This window comes from Pelobates fuscus, chromosome 1 (genome assembly GCF_036172605.1).
Source record: "Pelobates fuscus isolate aPelFus1 chromosome 1, aPelFus1.pri, whole genome shotgun sequence".
Taxonomy (NCBI): domain Eukaryota; kingdom Metazoa; phylum Chordata; class Amphibia; order Anura; family Pelobatidae; genus Pelobates; species Pelobates fuscus.
This window is the reverse complement of record NC_086317.1, coordinates 130598893-130618486: the sequence shown is the minus strand read 5'-3', so window position 1 is coordinate 130618486 and position 19594 is coordinate 130598893. Positions and strand designations below refer to the sequence as shown.

Here is a 19594-nt window from a genome sequence, read left to right as displayed (position 1 = left end):
ATCTATCGACCCACCTTGCGCCCAGTTTATTCCGAACATTGAATAAGAGTGGGGTGAATAATAAGAGAAAGGGATTTTACACCTGCGGAAAGTGCAAGGCATGCAGATTGATGCCGAGCCATATACAGGGTTTCAAAAGTACAACAACTGGTGAGGAGTTTAAAATCAAAGGATGCACCACATGCCTATCCACCAATGTAGTATACTTACTCATGTGTGGATGCGGGGCCCAATATGTGGGTAGAACAGGACGGAAAGCGAAGGTTCGCTTTCTAGAACATCTTAATAATATAAGAAAAGGCATCCAGAACCATTCAGTTCCTACACATTGTAATTCGTGCCCTAAATTTAAAATATGCAATTTATCATGGACCATCATTGAGCAGGTGTATCTAGATGCAAGAGGTGGGGACATCACCACTAAACTTCGACAAAGGGAGGGATTCTGGATCCACAGACTCAAAACCCTTCAACCGTTTGGTTTGAATGTGGATTTTGATTTAATTTGTTTTTTATAAATATTCTTCTTCTTTTTTAGTAGGTTTTATACTTTTTTATAACAGTTTCTTATTTTTGCTATTTATTTTATACATTTTTTGATCCAGAATCCTTCTCTTTGTTCACCCTCTTATTTCTAGTACATCTCTCTCTCCCCCCCCCCCCCCCTTTTTTTGTCACTTTTTTTGCCACTCTTTATCATCCAATGGGTTTATGATGGTATTCCTTTTGTTAGCCTTTTACCCACATATTCACCCTGTAATACATATGAGGGATATGTTTATACATTGGGGACTGTATGTGGACGCAACATATAGGCTCCCATCCTGTATCTTGCGTTCCACTCCGATCCTGATATATATTGCCATTTAATTCATCATATAACATTGTCCAAGGAATGTATAGAGAGATAGTTTTTTATATACCCTGATTCTGTATTATTTTATTTTATTTCATGTGCTCATGTATGCTCTCCACTCCGGGGACTTTGTGGTTCCTGCGGGATCTGCGATGAACGAAGTGGAACGCATTTGCGTTCCAGCGATATGTATGGGACTTCCGCATGACCGACAAGAAGGACACTTCCGGGTTGGTGGAACGCATATGCGTTCCACTGACGTTTTCCGGAACTCCATATATGGACAATGAAAACGGACCTTTGAAAACACAGCTGATCGGAATCAGCTGAGAGAGGAAATTGATCCGAAAAACCGGCGGGAAGCCCCATAAAAAGAAGATGGAGTCCACAGAACAGTTGAAGCATCTCATCACTCCTGAGGAAGTCTGGAGGACAGACGAAACGCGTAGAGTGAGCTGTTTATTTGTCACTGTATTTTATTTATTTATTTTATTTTATTGTGTACCTGTTTTTTCCTGCTGGATATTTACTTGAGGGTTACTATACTCTACAGCGATGGAACAAACAGATTTGTACTGATGGGCCTTTTTATACCTTTTACATTGTAAGTGCAAACATTAAAAGCATAATTTTTTACTTTAAGACAGTGCTATACTATGCCATCTTTTATCTTTTTCATGATATACTCATCATTCTTACTGTGAGGAAGACGTGAAGATCCACACATTTGATGTGCCTGAAAACCACTTCAATTTTGTGAGTGAGACCTATTATTAAGGGGCAATTTATGTTTTGACGTTAATCCCCTATGAGCGTATTTTCTTTTGTTTTATAGGTTTAGGTATTTCTTATATTTTCTACAGCTGTCACAGTCTAGTATCAAAAGCTAGCAAGGTAAACCAATAACGTCAGATTACCGTATTCGATTAGATGGACATAAAGGTGCGAAGGTATATTGAAATGTATCAGAACATTAGTCAAAGACATAGCAGAGTATACATTTGGAGGCTAGCACTAGCAATGCCTGCTTAATGGTGATTGAATTTAGCTAGGTTAGAATAAAGTAGAGCAAAACAAAATGCTTAAACATACTAGCGCTATACTGTATACGAAGTGTTAAACAATAAATTGCATGACGGAAACTTGTTGCTCCTCCGCAATTAGGTCTGCAGGGTTATAGGCAGTCATAATTTCAGTCCGTTTTGTTCAGCCTATGCCGGCTCTGAGCGCTGGACAGTTGGGCCATGCACAGTGGTCGGATGGATGCCTCGGTAATACGTCCTCTCTAGTAGGCCCTGAGGGGGCTCCCCATCCGTGTCTGCTGCCGGCGGGAAGCTGTGTTTTCATTGTGGGTGTCGGTACTTTGAGAGTTCGTCGAATGCGGGAGAGGTGCGAGGGCGGCCAGGCCTCCTCTTTGCCCCAGGCTCTGTGTGCCGTCTGCATCTTGGCGCCACAAACTCGGGTGCTACTAGAGGCCAAGTTTTTCCCTGCAGGGGCACTTCGGAGAGCCCTGGTGTTCCGTCGCCGCCAGCGGCGGTGAGGCTTCCGGCGATGTGGCCGATGCTGAGGAGTTAGCCTCCTGGTGACCCTCGGCCTGGGTGTGCAGTCGGTGCTCGACATTGGCGCTAGAGGGTTTGTTTTGCCCTTAGTAGGCCCGTTCCGCCTCTGCTTCCCCGGCCCCCGTGCTGTACCTCCGTTTGTCATAGGGGGTTTTGCGAAGAGTCGGTCCAGCTTTTCCATAAATTGCTGGAATATCAAATCCAGGCTTGTGGGTTGCGTGTGTACAGGTTCCATATAGTACGGGGCTTCCGCCATACTGCTGGGCCCGGAGCATCCGGTGCCCCAACCTGAGTGGGCAGGTGCAGTCCATGCAGCCATATGTGTCGCTTTGGTGGGGACCAGGATAACCCCCGCCGGTCCATAGGGGGGGAACGGGGGTTCCAACTTCGCCTTGCCGTGTGTATCAGCCGTGGGAGAGTGGCCGTCTCCCCCACCGCCGCCATGCTTGTAGGCCGTAATCCTGGGTGGGTCGGATCCGGTAAAGAGATCCACTTGCGTGGTATCATCATGTCGGTCTCGATGTCCCCTATCGCTTGGGAGCAACTAGATGTCGGTTCACAGCCTCCGTTCATCGAGAATTGGCGGCAGGTGAGTTTAGATGTGGGAGCAGCAGCGACATGCGTCTGCTCCACTCTGCAGTCAGGCCCCGCCCCCTCCAGACTACTTTTAACTGGTTGTATTGCCCCTCTGTTTGACCTCCCTCTTGCTCTCCCCATATAGGGCGATCACAGGCAAAGGAATCGAAAAGCCTTCGTGTTCACAAAAAAAAAGAATACATGCTAGTTTCTTTAACATAGAGGAGATAAAAAGCTGTGCATTAGCTATATTTCTTTGTAGAAAGTACCTGGAGGTTAATTCAAGGGCTAACATCTCAAAGCTCAACTTTAATTTGTGATCAAGATTGTGGAATTAGAAGAAACACAAATGCCAAAAGCGCAGGTCATCCCCCTCAAGACAAATGGAAAGCAAACCATTATAAACAGCAAGTGTTAGAAGCTGGTTCTATCTATAGATGTTTCTCCAGATAGAATGCACAAAGCATAGGTCAGGCCTAAACTGATTGTATCTCAACACAGTTTGCCTTGTGATCTGGACAGCAGAAACATCATGTGACTTTGGTGACTGCGCTAGTAAGTCTATTCTGAAGAAAGAGCCCTTTTTGAAAACTATCTACTGTTAATGTTGAGCCAAAACTTGCCTGTTAAAAGGCATCGTTCTAAAGAATCTCTTTCTAAAATCATAGTGATTGATTTTCCAAAACACCCTGCAACCAATTGTTACAGTAAATTTAGAATCTTTTTTTTAGACTACTTGCCAAAATAAAGAAAAATAAAATACAAACTCCCCCCCCCCCCCACCTCCCAATTTATAACATACACATTTTTCCTTCTGTCTCTGTGTGTAGCCTACCATGTTTCTCTCACTGTAAGCTCCTCAACAAGATCTACCCTTTCTTGTGTTCCCCTTTACCATTCATTGCACTTGTTATAAACATTTAGTGGTTCTTAATTTTGTCTGGAAGAGTGTACTGCAGGACAACACAATTCTGAACTGTCATAGGACATAGGCTACATTTAGAGCTGTTTCACATGACTGTGTTTACTTTCTAGAAGCAATTGGCAGTTGTCTTGTGTTGTGAGAGTAACCAGGAGACGTGCCCAGTCATTTTTATTAGGGTAGATCATATGACTGTGCAAGTGGAGTGAAATGCATTTGTTGACTGAGAGCATCATTCCCAAATACAAACAAAAGCATTTTAAAAGGCACATCTGGTTAATTAAAATGTACCACACAACATTTCAAATGGACAAAGAGGGACACTTTCATTTTAGAGGTATGCATGGGGATGTAGCCAGTGGTTAGCAGAATCATTTATAAACACATTTTTATAAATGTGTTATTTATTTATAAATACCTTATTTAATTGTGATAATACAGGGCATTTATTATTATTATTATTATTATTATTATTATTAGGGTTTAAAGGACCACTCTAGTGCCAGGAAAACATACTCGTTTTCCTGGCACTAGAGTGCCCTGAGCGTGCCCCCACCCTCAGGGACCCCCTCCCGCCCGGCTCTGGAAAGGGGAAAAGGGGTAAAACTTACCTTTTTCCAGCGTTGGGCGGGGAGCTCTCCTCCTCCTCTCCGCCCCGTCGGCTGAATTTACAATGCTTTCCTATGGACGCTTGCGTGCTCTCACTGTGATTTTCACAATGAGAATCACTCAAGCGCCTCTAGCGGCTGTCAATGAGACAGCCACTAGAGGATTAGGGGGAAGGCTTAACCAATTTATAAACATAGCAGTTTCTCTGAAACTGCTATGTTTATAAAAAATTGGGTTAACCCTAGCTGGACCTGGCACCCAGACCACTTCATTAAGCTGAAGTGGTCTGAGTGCCTAGAGTGGTCCTTTAAATAGTGCCAACACATTTTGCAGAACTTTTATATAGAAAGGGAATATTTGGCAACAAGTAAATGACCATAGAATCCCACCATTTAGAAAAAAAAGTCTTATGGGCTGCTAAAATTATTTTACTAAAACATTTTTGGTGATGATTCAGTAGGTCTACTATAGGCCTTTATGAAACAGTAATAACTGTTAAGGGATGTGTAGTAATGCTGTTAAATCGATAGGATGTACTACAGTGGTTTCTCAATCTGTGTATGTATATAGAGTAGGAGCTCCCATCTTGTGTGCATTAAGCAGGTTCAATTTTAATTGATTCAGGTTGGTTAGACTTATGGGTGCAGAGGAGTAGTTCCATATATAAAATGACAAACTTTTTTTAAAAATAATTTTAATTAAATCTAGTTTATTCTTTTTAGAGAGCATAAGTGGGAGGGCTTGCAGGGGATAGAGCAGTTTGGGAAACCTCACTTTTTAAATAGATTTACTCTACCACGAAGTCATGGTATACAGTTGCAAGAAAAAGTATGTGAACCCTTTGGAATGATATGGATTTCTGCACAAATTGGTCATACAAAGTGATCTGATCATCATCTAAGTCACAGCAATAGACAATCACAGTCTGCTTAAACTAATAACACACAAAGAATGAAATGTTGCTGTAATAAACGTTTAACTTGAAAGTTGGAATAAACTTGGAATTAATAATAACATTAATAACTAAAAATAATAACTTAAAATAATAACTTAAAAACCGAGTGTAAAGTCACACTCCTTGCTTTCGGCAATTCAATAATATTTATTAAGAAAGGCTAATTAAACAAATAAACAATACATATACATTAGAAATAGGCTAGTATATGTTGCTACTAAAACTAATCATTGACTGAATAGAAAGTAGGCTAAACTAACATAGTATAACAGACATAGACACGTGATACAGTTACCACTCCATCGATCAGCAGCTGAGAGTAAGAGAGAGAGGGTGTGTATAGTGGGGAGAGGGAAGAGAGAGAGAGAAGGTGAAGAGAGGTAATTCAAAAGAGACAGAAAATGTGCTATTCACAGGGCTTTAAACAGGTTAGCCCCTCCTTCTGCTGGACACACCTCCCTTAGTCAATCCTTTAGGATGTAACAGAACCAGAGTGCCTCCTGGGGGAAGGGGGGTTGCATTGGAAGGGAATGGAGGAGGAGTTTATCAACAACCCAACTGATTTTGCTGGTGAAAGGTCATGTGCTTCACAGAGGAATCCATTATTGCCTAAGGGTAGAATGGGGGCTTGAATCCCTGTATTAGAACGCAATAACACTTCATTGGCATACAGTTTGGCTGTTAATCACATCCCCCCACTTATTACAGTTGCCATGTTTTTATTGAACACACCATGTAAACATTCACAGTGCAGGTGGAAAAAGTATGTGAACCCCTAGACTAATGACATCTCCAAGAGCTAATTGGAGTGAGATGTCAGCCAACTGGAGTCCAATCAATGAGATGAGATTGGAGGTGTTGGTTACAGCTGCTCTTCCCTATAAAAAACACACACCAGTTCTGGGTTTGCATTTCAGAAGAAGCATTGCCTGATGTGAATGATGCCTCGCACAAAAGAGCTCTCAGAAGACCTATGATTAAGAATTGTTGACTTGCATAAAGCTGGAAAGGGTTATAAAAGTATCTCCAAAAGCCTTGCTGTTCATCAGTCCACGGTAAGACAAATTGTCTATAAATGGAGAAAGTTCAGCACTGCTGCTACTCTCCCTAGGAGTGGCCGTCCTGTAAAGATGACTGCAAGAGCACAGCGCAGACTGCTCAACGAGGTGAAGAAGAATCCTAGAGTGTCAGCTAAAGACTTACAAAAGTCACTGGCAAATGCTAACATCCCTGTTAGCAAATCTACAATACGTAAAACACTAAACAAGAATGGATTTCATGGGAGGATACCACAGAGGAAGCCACTGCTGTCCAAACAAAACATTGCTGCACGTTTACAGTTTGCACAAGAGCACCTGGAGCCAGCAGTACTGGCAAAATATTCTGTGGATAGATGAAACCAAAGTTGAGTTGTTTGGAAGAAACACACAACACTTGGTGTGGTGAAAAAGAGGCACAGCACACCAACATCAAAACCTCATCCCAACTGCGAAGTATGGTGGTGGGGGCATCATGGTTTGGGGCTGCTTTGCTGTGTTAGGGCCTGGGCGGATTGCTATCATCGAAGGAAAAATGAATTCCCAAGTTTATCAAGACATTTTGCAGGAGAACTTAAGGCCATCTGTCTACCAGCTGAAGCTCAACTGGATCATCCCTTGATATTTGTGCCCTTGAGAAAGGCAAATACTATCGCCGAAATGTGCGTTGGGCTCTGGGTGTGTGTTTTTTCACTATTTTGCAGACTGTTTCCAGGTAGCTGGTTACCACTTTATACGCATTATCTAAGCAGGGATTCTCTCTCTCTTTTTGCCGGCTGAATTCCTGCTCTCTACTTCATACAGTCTAAATGGAGCAATAAGAACCCTTATTTTTCCTAACCTTTTTTTCCACTATATTTACTCCTCTCTGTCCTTTCGATTTCTTCACAGTTTGTGATGCTTATAGGGCTAGTTTAATCCGAGTAGTTGTATTAGGGTACAGGACTTTGATTTATACTATAGGACAGAGGTAGGCAACCTACGGCACTAGTGCCGTGCACGGCACTCGAGGTGTCTTTGCACGGCACTCAAGGCTGCTAGAGCCAAACAGGCTCTGGCCTATCAGGAGTCCCAGTAAAACTTCAAATATCTGCTAATACGAAAAGATGGTGAAGGACAATCCTCAATTTAAACATTGCAGCACATAGAGGAAATGATCTCAGATCACTTCCTCCAAGCACTTGTGAATGGGAATCCACAACGTAGTATAGCAGCCTGCAGCTGCTGTTGCAGCTCCTGTCTTTGACCTGTACCAGGCCAGCCTGGTCCCCACTGGAACCCAGGGAAGCCAACCATACTGCTAGATATACACAGATATTGTGGATCAAACCAAGTGTTTATCTGCGTATCTGCTCCTTTCCAAATTGTTAAAATAAATGCGTGCACGTTTTGAAGTAAATTACACTGAGACACAGGTATCAGGTTAATGAAAAACTTCGTAATGTTTACTCAGGGGGCGGCAAGCCCCGTATAAAGGCTAAAATACATCATATACAAAAATGTAGATAACAGAGAGAATACATCTCTAATTGGTTAGGTGTTAAGTGTCTTATCTAATGCACATCCTACGAGGCGTGATGTCACCATCATCCCGGGATTTTACTCCGGATGTAGGCGCCATCTTGTTATACGAGGTAGTTAGTCGGTGGGAGCGGGTGCTCTAGCAGCCATTTTGAGTAGATAATGAATACAGGTATACACAGTAAATAGACATTTTTACTATCACTAATTTACATTCATAACACAGAAATGAAGAATAACCCTCCCCTTATACAAATAATACGAACAGCCCACACACACTACCTGCACAATCGTAACCCACTAACAATCCACATACATGCACACAAACCCCACATGCAGCCTTTCACATGCAATACCCCAAACAGCCCACACACACTACCAAACACACAATGTGACATATCCATCCACACACAATTCCACAAGCAGACCTCATACACAGCCCACATTCATATGTATCATACACGATACCATAAACTACTAATGAACATATACAATATAATAACTCATATACGCACAAATACAATGATGCAAAGCAACTGCAGTAAAAATAACACGCAGAATACGGCAGCATACACACCTAAATTTTAAAAAATAGGACCGGCACGCTACGGGACCTCACAATCCTATATCGGCACAGTGCTGCTAAAAGGTTGCCTACCCCTGCTATAGGATCTGGCTTTATTAAGGGATCTTTGGGTTCTTATATGTTATTGATTCCATTCATTTGGATTTAATTAGATACATTCCAGCTTCTTTCCTACACATAAGTTTATACTATTTGCCACTTTTGTTGCTATTTTTTAGCCGCTCTGCTATTCTGAGTGATTTATTTGCATAGTATCTACTTTATTATAATATAATTTAGTTACATTTAATTAAGCTGGAGTTTATATCTTTTTCTGCATTTTTTCCACATTGACTGATTTAACAGTCTAATGTATTCGAGGCATTTGGTGCTGATTTTAACTTATTACCAATAAAACTTCATTATTTTTTCTGTGTTGTTTGCACACTGTCTGTGATACATTTTCATAAGGTGTATATAGTGCTCCATAGGGGTACTGGTCTTGATGGGATTTACTTTCTGTTTTGGAAAGTTTCTCCCTCATCTCCTTGAATGTTGTATCCTTTGTATAGTTTATGGTTAAGCCCTGTCTGTACCCCTGTAACCCGTTTTTGTATTTTTTTTTTGCTTGATTTCTCTCAGGCTGTGAAAATACTGTGTTTATATTCAACAGATGAAACCAAAGTTGAGTTGTTTGGAAGAAACACACAACACTATGTGTGGTGAAAAAGAGGCACAGCACACCAACATCAAAACTTCATCCCAAATGTGAAGTATGGTGGTGGGGGCATCATGGTTTGGGGGCTGCTTTGCTGCGTCAGGGCCTGGACGGATTGCTATCATCGAAGGAAAAATGAATTCCCAAGTTTATCAAGACATTTTGCAGGAGAACTTAAGGCCATCTGTCTACCAGCTGAAGCTCAACAGAAGATGTGTGTTGCAACAGGACAATGACCCAAAGCATAGAAGTAAATCAACAACAGAATGGCTTAAACAGAAGAAAATAGGCCTTCTGAAGTGGCCTAGTTAGAGTCCTGACCTCAACCCGATTGAGAAGCTGTGGCATGACCTCAAGAAAGCGATTCACACCAGACATCCCAAGAATATTGCTGAACTGAAACAGTTCTGTAAAGAGGAATGGTCAAGAATTACTCCTGACTGTTGTGCACGTCTGATCTGCAAATACAGGAAACGTTTGGTTGAAGTTATTGCTGCCAAAGGAGGTTCAACCAGTTATTAAATCCAAGGGTTCACATATTTTTTCCACCTGCACTGTGAATGTTTACATGGTGTGTTCAATAAAAACATGGCAACATTTCATTCTTTGTGTGTTATTAGTTTAAGCAGACTGTGGTTGTCTATTGTTGTGACTTAGATGATGATTAGATCACATTTTATGACCAATTTGTGCAGAAATCCATATCATTCCAAAGGGTTCACATACTTTTTCTTGCAACTGTATGTACTTGCATGTGTTCTACAAATACTAGAGATACTGGAAAACAAAAGGAAAAAAGTATATGAAAAATATATATTTCACATGCATTCAAGTCATTGTGGCCTCCTAATATTTTGATGTGGATATGTGTATAAGAAAACTATAGCCTTTTACTAGATATGATGGGAATGTTCAATTCTCTACATATGGGGCATATTTATCAACGTGTTCTAAAAAATGACAGTTAAATTGCATCACTATTTTGATTGTATTTATTATAGTGTTCCAAAAGTGATCTAAAAAGTTATGGCTATCTTTGCAAATTCAAATTATATTTCAATACCGACAAATTTGGACTTGCGGAAGCAAGAAAAATTATATAAATGGTGTATATATATATATATATAAAGAAAAAAAACAACTTTTAGTTATGCCCCTAGGAATTAGTAATGTAAATGTGATAAACCAAGGTCGTATGATGATTTAGGATGATATAAAATGTTACGTGCCACTCTGTCTTTTATGTTGCCAAATAAAATTATCGATTACTTTTTTATTTTTTGAAAAAAAATATTTTGCGGTGCGTATGAGGATAACATACAGGCATGTGGTACCCCAAAGGCAGTCCGCATGCCTAGTTCAAAACAGTGATAGCATATCAATAAGAACAGTGGGGTATGTTATAACAGTGCACTAATTTGATATTTAAGTACAGGAGTGTCGAGTTTAAAGCATATTAGTTTGATTTACAAAGCATGAGTTAAACAAGCTAAACTGGCCTGACCAAATTAACATTAGCAGAGTCAAAATAATTAAACTTAGAGAGATAGTTAGATGCACATTTGCTATATCATGTATTGTAGTGGAGGCATGCTGATAAGATATTTTACCACCGAGAGGCTACCGCATGTGTTTAGACTTTAGCATAATGTTAGGAGGTGAGAGAGACATTAGAGAAACCTTAGAAAAACAATAAGAGAGCTGTGAGTAAAGCCTGAGCTCAGAGTTCCGTGGTCATCCAATGCCCTTAGCCAGCAATCCAGGCTGGGGCAGGTGGTCTGTGTCTTCAGGAACGTCGTAGGCTGTGTATCTCGCTACTTCCAGCCAGCGTTTACTGCTATGCGCTCTGCTCACTACAGTCAGACTGCGTCCTATTGATGCTGGAGGGTGTTGGGCTGCCTGAGTGCGTGGGCCGTGTGCAGGCAGGCGAGGTCGCCGAGGTCCCCGTCTGGGAGCATGTCTCCATGTTGGGGCATTGCAGGGACGCTTTACACCAGGCGTATGCTGCGGAGGGTACTTGCTCTTCTTGGCTCCCGGCCTTGTGGAAATGCAGGGGGTCGGTTCCACGCTTGGAGCCTCCGTGGGCTTGACTGATGTGAGTGTGGGTTGCCGCTGGCGGGCCTCGGTCCGGGTCCAGAACGCTTCACACAGGGTGTCGAAAGCCGCCTGGAACTTTTGCTCCCAGTTGGGCATGTGGTTGGTCGGTGCAGCAGCAATCTTGGGCACACTACTCACCAATTGTCGTTAAAGTGAGTGTAAGCTGCTATGTTTGGGAGGTGTGGCGGTGTACCCTGGTGGGGGCCGTGATATCCCCCACCAGTCCAGAAAAGGGGGGGGATTGAGATCAAATACAATAGGTCTGTTTGGCAATCTAGAGTGGCGGGAGAGCGGCCATCCCTCCGGCGCCAGGTTCGCCTGTAGACCGCAATGTCCGGGCTCGGGCAATCCGGTGAGTATCGTCAGTAGCTTGTCATTAGCAGGTTCGCCAGGATGCCCTTAATCATGCTTTTAGTTTTGCACGGTTTGATCTGCAGGTTGATGGCCTTTTAGTGCCTCAAATCAATGCTTAAAGCAGGAGCTTGTCAGACATGTGACTGCTCCGCTTGGATATCAAGCCCCCAATACTTTGTTCTTTACATAGTTGAATGTGCTGACAACAAAATCACACAAAAATAAAAAAATGGGGAGGAACCCAGGGCCAACCGCACCAGCATATGGTCTCACAAGGGGTCTGAGGATCTCATCTCGGTACCTAATGGCAGTCAGGCTACCTCTGGAAAGCACATGGAGGGCTGTGCGGCTCCCCAAAGAAATGCCACCCCACACCATTACTTACCCACTGCCAAACCGGTCATGCTGGAGGATGTTGCAGGCAGCAGAATGTTCTCCACGGCGTCTCCAGACTCTGTCACGTCTGTCACATGTGCTCAGTGTTAACCTGCTTTCATCTGTGAAGAGCACAGGGCGCCAGTGGCGAATTTGCCAATCTTGGTGTTTTCTGGCAAATGCCAAACGTCCTGCACGGTGTTGGGCTGTAAGCACAACCCCCACCTGTGGACGTCGGGCCCTCATGGAGTCTGTTTCTGACACATGCACATTTGTGGCCTGCTGGAGGTCATTTTGCAGGGCTCTGGCAATGCTCCTCCTGTTCCTCCTTGCACAAAGGCGGAGGTAGCGGTCCTGCTGCTGGGTTATTGCCCTTCTACGGCCTCCTCTATGTCTCCTGATGTACTGGCCTGTCTCCTGGTAGCGCCTCCATGCTCTGGACACTACGCTGAAAGACACAGCAAACCTTCTTGCCACAGCTCGCATTGATGTGCCATCCTAGATGAGCTGCACTACCTGAGCCACTTGTGTGGGTTGCAGACTCCGTATCATGCTACCACTAGAGTGAAAGCACCACCAGCATTCAAAAGTGACCAAAACAACAGCCAGGAAGCATAGGAACTGAGAAGTGGTCTGTGGTCACCACCTGCAGAACCACTCCTTTATTGGGGGTGTCTTGCTAATTGCCTATAATTTCCACCTGTTTTCTATCCCATTTGCACAACAGCATGTGAAATTGATTGTCACTCAGTGTTGCTTCCTAAGTGGACAGTTTGATTTCACAGAAGTGTGATTGACTTGGAGTCACATTGTGTTGTTTAAGTGTTCCCTTTATTTTTTTGAGCAGTGTATATAAAGAAAATTACATGGTTACATAACTGACCTTATGTCGTATGTAAAGTCCTATTCATGAATAGATTTCTTATGTGCCACAGGGATGCCGGCTGCCTGTCCCTACGGCTGAGCACACTGGAGTCCTCGGCGTGCCCCGAGAGTAAACCGCCGCAGCCATGGACTGAGACGCGGTGAGGGACCTCCAGGTAGGTGTAGTCATAACATTTAGTCACCACCAGTGCACCTCCCGAGATTTGGTTCTGGATCCGCCCCTGTGTAGGGGTTCAATATGTGTGTGTGGAGGGGGTGTAGTGTGAATAGGTGTGCTGTGTGTGTAGGGGTTCAATTAGTCAATTTATATCACCCTCCCCACCCTTCTTCTTACCTTAAGCCAGGGAGGGAGGACTTGAGAATCCCAGGTGGTCCAGTGGTGGCACGCACAGTTCAGCCTGCAGCTCCTCTGGCTGCAAGCTGACTACTCTCTCATCCTGCGAGTACAGTGCAATGTTGGAGCGTTGCCATGGTAACGCGTAGCAACGCTCCGACCTGCCTGCTCGTGGGAGGAGCATGTTGCTTCCCAGGCCCTAGCTCCCTTCCTCCCTCCCTCTGCTGTAGCAGCAAAGTGCCTTGGGGCCGCTGAGGAAGATCTTTGATCTCCCCAACGGCCCAGGAAGGCATATAGCAGAGCCTGCTCTGCATGAGGCCGGCAGGGAAGATAAAAGGATCTCCGTTGTCAACCTCAGCACATGGGGAAAGGAGCCGGCTCTGCAGAAACTGAGACATTTATGCGTTATGATTCTCGGGACGCTGGGACAAACAGGTGAAAACTGGGATGTCTGGTCACCCTGATCTGAATGTATATGCCAGTGTGTGTATCATTGTTTGTGTATGCCTGTGTGTGTCGTGGTGTACGTGCCAGTGTCTCTATCTTTGTGTCACTGTGTATCTGAGTGTATGTGCCAGTGTGTATTTCAATGTGTCAGTGTGTATCTGATTGTGTGTGTGTGAATATATATAATAGTGCATGTTTGTGTGTGTGGGGGGGGGGGGGGGGGAGGGAGGGTGGCATAGTAGTTGGTGAAGCCACCACCCTGAAATGCATTTTTGCACGTTGAGATGTCTGGTTTCATTGATATGCTTTCCTAAAGAAATTTTTTTTTTTGAAGAAGTGGAGACAGGGTGAGAGTCGACTCAATGACAATACACGATCCTCCGGATTGGCTGAACCACTTCCAGGCCTGGGAAGCCATCACTGTATAAGCTGCGCGGCCTGTTTGCAGGGACTGTAGTAATGTGTCATTTCTTTTTATTATATCTACATATGGGGGGTGTCCCTTACAGGCTGGCAAGCCATCATATGAGTTCTAGTTCTGCAAAAGTCTTGGATCCTAGCATTTTGTTTACAATCCCTGTCCTACAGTTTTATGAGTCTGAAGAAAGAAGAAGGTTGCGAAACCCTTGTCTGCAGCCAAACAGCATGACATCACCCTTGCCATGTTTCCGTGTCAGCGCTACTGCGCATGCGCCAAGGCTCGGCGCCAGCGCCGCATTCCACACCGCGCACGCGCCAGCCACCCCCCTCCCCTCCCCATCCCGCGGCTTTACAAGCTCTCGCGAGAACTCCGTGTTTTATTCCTACGTAATGTGCCGTGCTGCTTATGGCGGCGCTGGTGATGGTGCTGTGAGCTGTTGGGGTGAGTTTGTCTTTGTGAGCGGGTATCTTGCCCTCAGACCCCAGCATTGTCTTAGCACATGGCTGGCTGAGGCGGTGAGGGTGTCGGGAAGGGCTGGCATGCCGCGGGGGAGTGCAGTGATGGTGGGGGGTCGGAGAGGGTATCTGCTGCTGGCTAGTCGGCCCTTAGTGTTGCGCCTTATTGCATCGTAATGGCCAGCCTTTGGCGCGGGAGCTCGTGTGGACTACGTTTCCCGTGATGCTCGGCCGGCTCTCCGGCTGGCTAGTCATCATGGGAAGCGTAGTCCGCGGCAGCTCGCCGTGCTAATGGCTGTGTATTGATGGCGAGGCTGCCAGTCACTGTGGTGGGGAGTAGCGGACAATAGGGGTGCACACAATGCGGTGCCGGAGGGCTGGGTCTCGGGCAGGCACGGCCAATGGGAGGGCGCAGACTCAATCCGCGGCTCGCGCTGGCCAGGCCACGACCTTCCTGGGCCCGTGATGCGGCACGCTGGGAGTTGTAGTCCGCCTTGGCGTGTTCAGTTGGACTGGGACTTGTTGGGAGAACTACAAATCCCTGCAAGCACCGGGCTGATCTGGGAATGTGCTTCCTTTCATGCTGGGTTTTTTGTTTCCCTCTCCATGGTGTCGCAATATTAACTCACATGACCGGTGTGCTGGTTTTTTTTTTTCGGTGTGTGTTTTCCTTGGTGCATTTTACGGCCTTTAGTTTTAGGGCTTATAAACTGATTGGAAACCAGCTGATGTGATTGTTGGAGGGCTGTACATGAAGTGCTGGCCTGCAGTGTGTGCAGTCTATACACAGGAAGGAAATCAGTGAATCTGGCAAACTGTTTAAATGACTGCTCCTAGTAACATATTAACACATGCTCCAGGGCTGCTCACCAGCACGTGTTAATGTGTCCAGGGAAAAATGGTGGATCTGGATAGCACTGTCTCATCATAGCTCATCTCTCTCTTAAGGGGAAGGAAACATGTAAGACACGTGCAACTGCATTTCCCGTGCAACTGCATCAATGTTTTTGGTATTTTCATTTTTTTTTTAAAGCTAGTGTAGCTGAAAACAGATTTATTTATATATATATATATATATATATATATATATATATTATTATTTTTTTTATTTTTTTTTCTTATTTAATGTAAACATTTTGTTGGCTGGCAGGAGGTGTTATAAACAGCTGGAGGTCCATAATAGGACTGCCCCTCCCCTAATGCATACAATTAAAACCTGGTGGTTGGAATTGTTTTTGGTTTTGTGCTTGTGTGGGCTTTGGGATACTGTCCAAATGGACATGCATAGGGCAAAATCCATCAAAAAGTGCCCTTTTGACACAGTTACAGTGCTTAGAATATTGCATCTAAGAAAGTGATATCCATTATTTTATCAAAAAAGGTGTAAATACAGCTTTGTCGTTTATTAGCCCATTTTGTAATATGGGAGGTATGTGTATTTTTTCTATTTTTAAAGGATAAGTTTTATACATTTTCTATACTTCTGGTGGATGCATGCTAACATTAGATTAGCTTTCACCATTGCAATAGCTTTGCTGCATATAGTTTTGAAACTTCATAGTGAAAAGGCTTTGCTTGTTTATCTTCATTGCAGGTTGACCATGTGGACCGAGCATGTCTTTATGCATAAACCATAAATGGTGGAGGGGTGTGCTCTGTAAACCTGCCATGTGTCTGACTAAAGTAATAACCAGGTCTTATTTTACTATGTGGTATATTTTCTTAAATTATACAGCTTACCTTATGGTTGGGTTGTTTAAACTTAAAGCACTGTGATCTCTAAAAATGCTGAAACATACATTTTGTATTTTTCTATACACTGTTTTACCTCAAAGGCACCATCATTCAGTACATATCCTTTTTAGAGTGACATCCTGGCATGGGATCATGGGAGCTATTTCTTCCAAAGCAAATTTTTGGTTTTCCTTCTGTAGGTGTTAGCCATATAGCCATCTGAAAAGCAGTTTCCAGTGAACCAATCCGATGCCGGAATAGTGGAAGTATAGGAGCACGTCATTATTTCAATAGAGGAAAAGCAGTCAATACTGGTTCTGAGATTCTACACGTTAAGCTGTTGAATATACCCAGGACATACTTGAAAACGAGAGAAATCTCAATGTATCTTTCCTGGTAAAATATTTTAAAAATAATATACATTAAATATATTGAAAGAGAATAAAAAAAAACAGGAATTTTAACTTGGCAGGCTTGGCATACACAGTTCTTTGTCTATACTTCTAACAGGAAAGTAGTCTTTTCTAAGTGGGAGGAATGTAACTCCTCGCACGTCTGCTGGCTTTGAAAACCTTGGTTACAAATAGTGAAATATTTGTTAAATAATTATACTACGGAGCATACCCGTTTGGCTAATAACGCTTCTATTGACAGACATCAGGCGTATCGGTATATCAGAGATGGATATGTGTTTATTATAGTAACTAAGTTGTCGTTCTGGACACAGTGAAAACCTAGACATGCTTGAATGCTAGTACAACAGCAAACCCAATGAGGGGGTACATGAAACATATATTTTGGAAGGGAACTATGGATGAATTAGAGACCTTCATCTACCTTAACACCAAAACAGCTAGTTACACAACATTTGAACATTGTCAAGAGGAAGCTAGTGTCACAACTAAAATTAGATAGAATTTCTTCCTCCTCATGTATGAGGTTTGGTGTATTCCGATACCTTAAGAGGGTTCTTAACCTGAATCTCTTGCTCAAGATGGCATAATGGGTATAAGATGATCATAGAAAAGCTAGCAGTCCTTGACCACCGTACAAGATATCATAAAAACGCTGGGGAAACTGTCACCAGACAATATGCTGGCTGAGGCACTGTCCACAATGCCAACACCATCAAAGACCAACAAGATCGTATGCCACAACATTAGTCTGACTAAAAGATCAGGCTGAAGGGACAAAAAATGCCCACCACAAAGGCAACACGTAAGTAGTTAGTAAGCTATATCAACTTCAGAGGTGGAACGATCAGATAGACCTTACCTACTGGGCAAATACAAGGGTATGCATGTACCAGAGGCACTGGAAACTGCTAAGCAGTGGCTGACTGCACTGGCAACCAGACTGAGCAGATAACCAGAGAAGCAGAGGCTGAGAAAATTCATGCTCTGTTTTATTTATATAGCGCTGTACAATGGGTGGACTAACAGACATATAATTGAAACCAGACAACTGAACGTACAGGAACAGATAGGTGGAGGGAGTGTGGTATAGTGACACTAAGGGTACTTTATCCATTCATGGTGTATGCACAACTGCAGGGTTACCACTTATCCAGCCAAAGATTGAACATATGGGGGAGAGAAGCATCACTTGCCACCAAGACTCTGTGGCTACTAGAACTGAAAGCAGACTACTGCATGCTTTCAGAAAAAGAACCTGTCACATCACATTGGAAGATATCTAACCATGAATAGCCCACTTAAAGATTTGTTTAGACCAGGACCTACTATGACCCACACCTACTGGGTAAAGATGACAAAACACTGTTTGCCAAGAGTGAGTGGGGGCATTGACTCCCTAATCCTCCTAACTTGGATATACAGCAGGACATCAGAATCTCGTTGCGACTAGAGAAGTGTGGGTGAGGTCAAAAGAGGCAAGATGATCAGGACAGAAGGTCAAATATGAGACACATTGAATGTCTACAAGGACCTCATGGTACCTTAAACACAAGGCAACCATGAGGAAAAGACAGGTAACCTCAGTCACACATCAATGTCACAGGTCCTGAAGTCCCTTTTCAATGGCAAGAACAAGATCCAGTCATCTGGTACCCAGCTAGAATAATAACCTGGCCAAGAGAAGAGCTGGTCACCATGGATGTCAAAATCCAGAAACTACTCACTATGAATGGAGGATTCCATCCAGGTAGTGTGCACCTTCCGAAAGCAAGGAGATCAGGGACTGAGTGTCATGGCCACAGACCTGGATGAAACCCAGAGCATCAACGAGTAAATGACAAAGATGAACAACTAAGGGAATGTCTGAAACAGGATGCAGAAAATGTGGTTCTATGGCAAGACAAACCTCTCCGTGGGGTGTACAACTGGCAGATGGTGGATGTGCCTCACATTATTGCAGGACACAGACTGCACTGAGGCACTAATCCTAGCAGCATAGGAATACACTTGGCGCAAGCACTATAGAAGCTGGGGTCACAAAACCAAGGTGCAGACTGTGCAGAGAGGCCTCTGCAACAATCCAGCACATAGTAGCCAGGTACAAGATATTAGCAGGAACAGCATACACTGAGCGTCCCATCTAAATTGCTGGGATTGTGTGCTGGACTTGCCGAAGGGTAATTGAAAATTACAGGGCTAAGATCCTGTGGGACTTTCAGATACAGACACTTGTTTTGGCAAACCAGCTTAACATCGTGGTGGTGGTTGATGTGGCAAAAGCCAGTGACAAGAACATCAAGAAGGAAGAACATGAGGTGGACAAATACCAAGGACTGAAAAAGGAGCTTGAAAAGATGTGGCAGTGGTGGTAGTCCAGTTTTGTGATCGGAGCACTTGGGGCTTGGCTTTAACAGATTCCAGGGATCACTGTCCAGAAGAGTGCAGTTTTAGCAACATCTAAGATGCTGCACAAAACCTTTAGCTTCCCAGGAAAAACAATTAGGGGTGAGAAAATAAATTATACATCTCTCATTAAGGCACTTAACATCATACGTGCCACATAGGGAATACACCCTCTACTCCCCAAGCAAATCTGCGTGAAAGTAGCCTAACCAGGACCCTTGTATAACATTTCGGTTCTACTGCAGACTTGTGTAGTATTGTGTTTTCAACTTGAGTAATTTGTAGTTGGTTGCATAAGGGATTAAAAACCTCAGCACTGGTTCAGACTTTGCTTCCGTTCCTCCCCCGCCCTCAG

General features: G+C 43.6%; 2 protein-coding genes across 7 annotated transcripts in view; both read left to right on the top strand.

The window, feature by feature from the left end:
- The window catches only part of SIKE1 (suppressor of IKBKE 1), a 223812-nt gene that overhangs the window by 81226 nt on the left and 122992 nt on the right, over positions 1–19594 (top strand). The gene's annotated exons all lie outside the window — the stretch shown is intronic.
- The window catches only part of CSDE1 (cold shock domain containing E1), a 50636-nt gene continuing 45606 nt past the window's right edge, over positions 14565–19594 (top strand). For all 6 annotated transcript variants that reach the window (XM_063450392.1, XM_063450367.1, XM_063450383.1 and 3 more), the window contains exon 1: positions 14565–14672. The gene's annotated coding sequence lies outside the window, so the exon portion shown is untranslated. The remainder of the gene's footprint in view (positions 14673–19594) is intronic.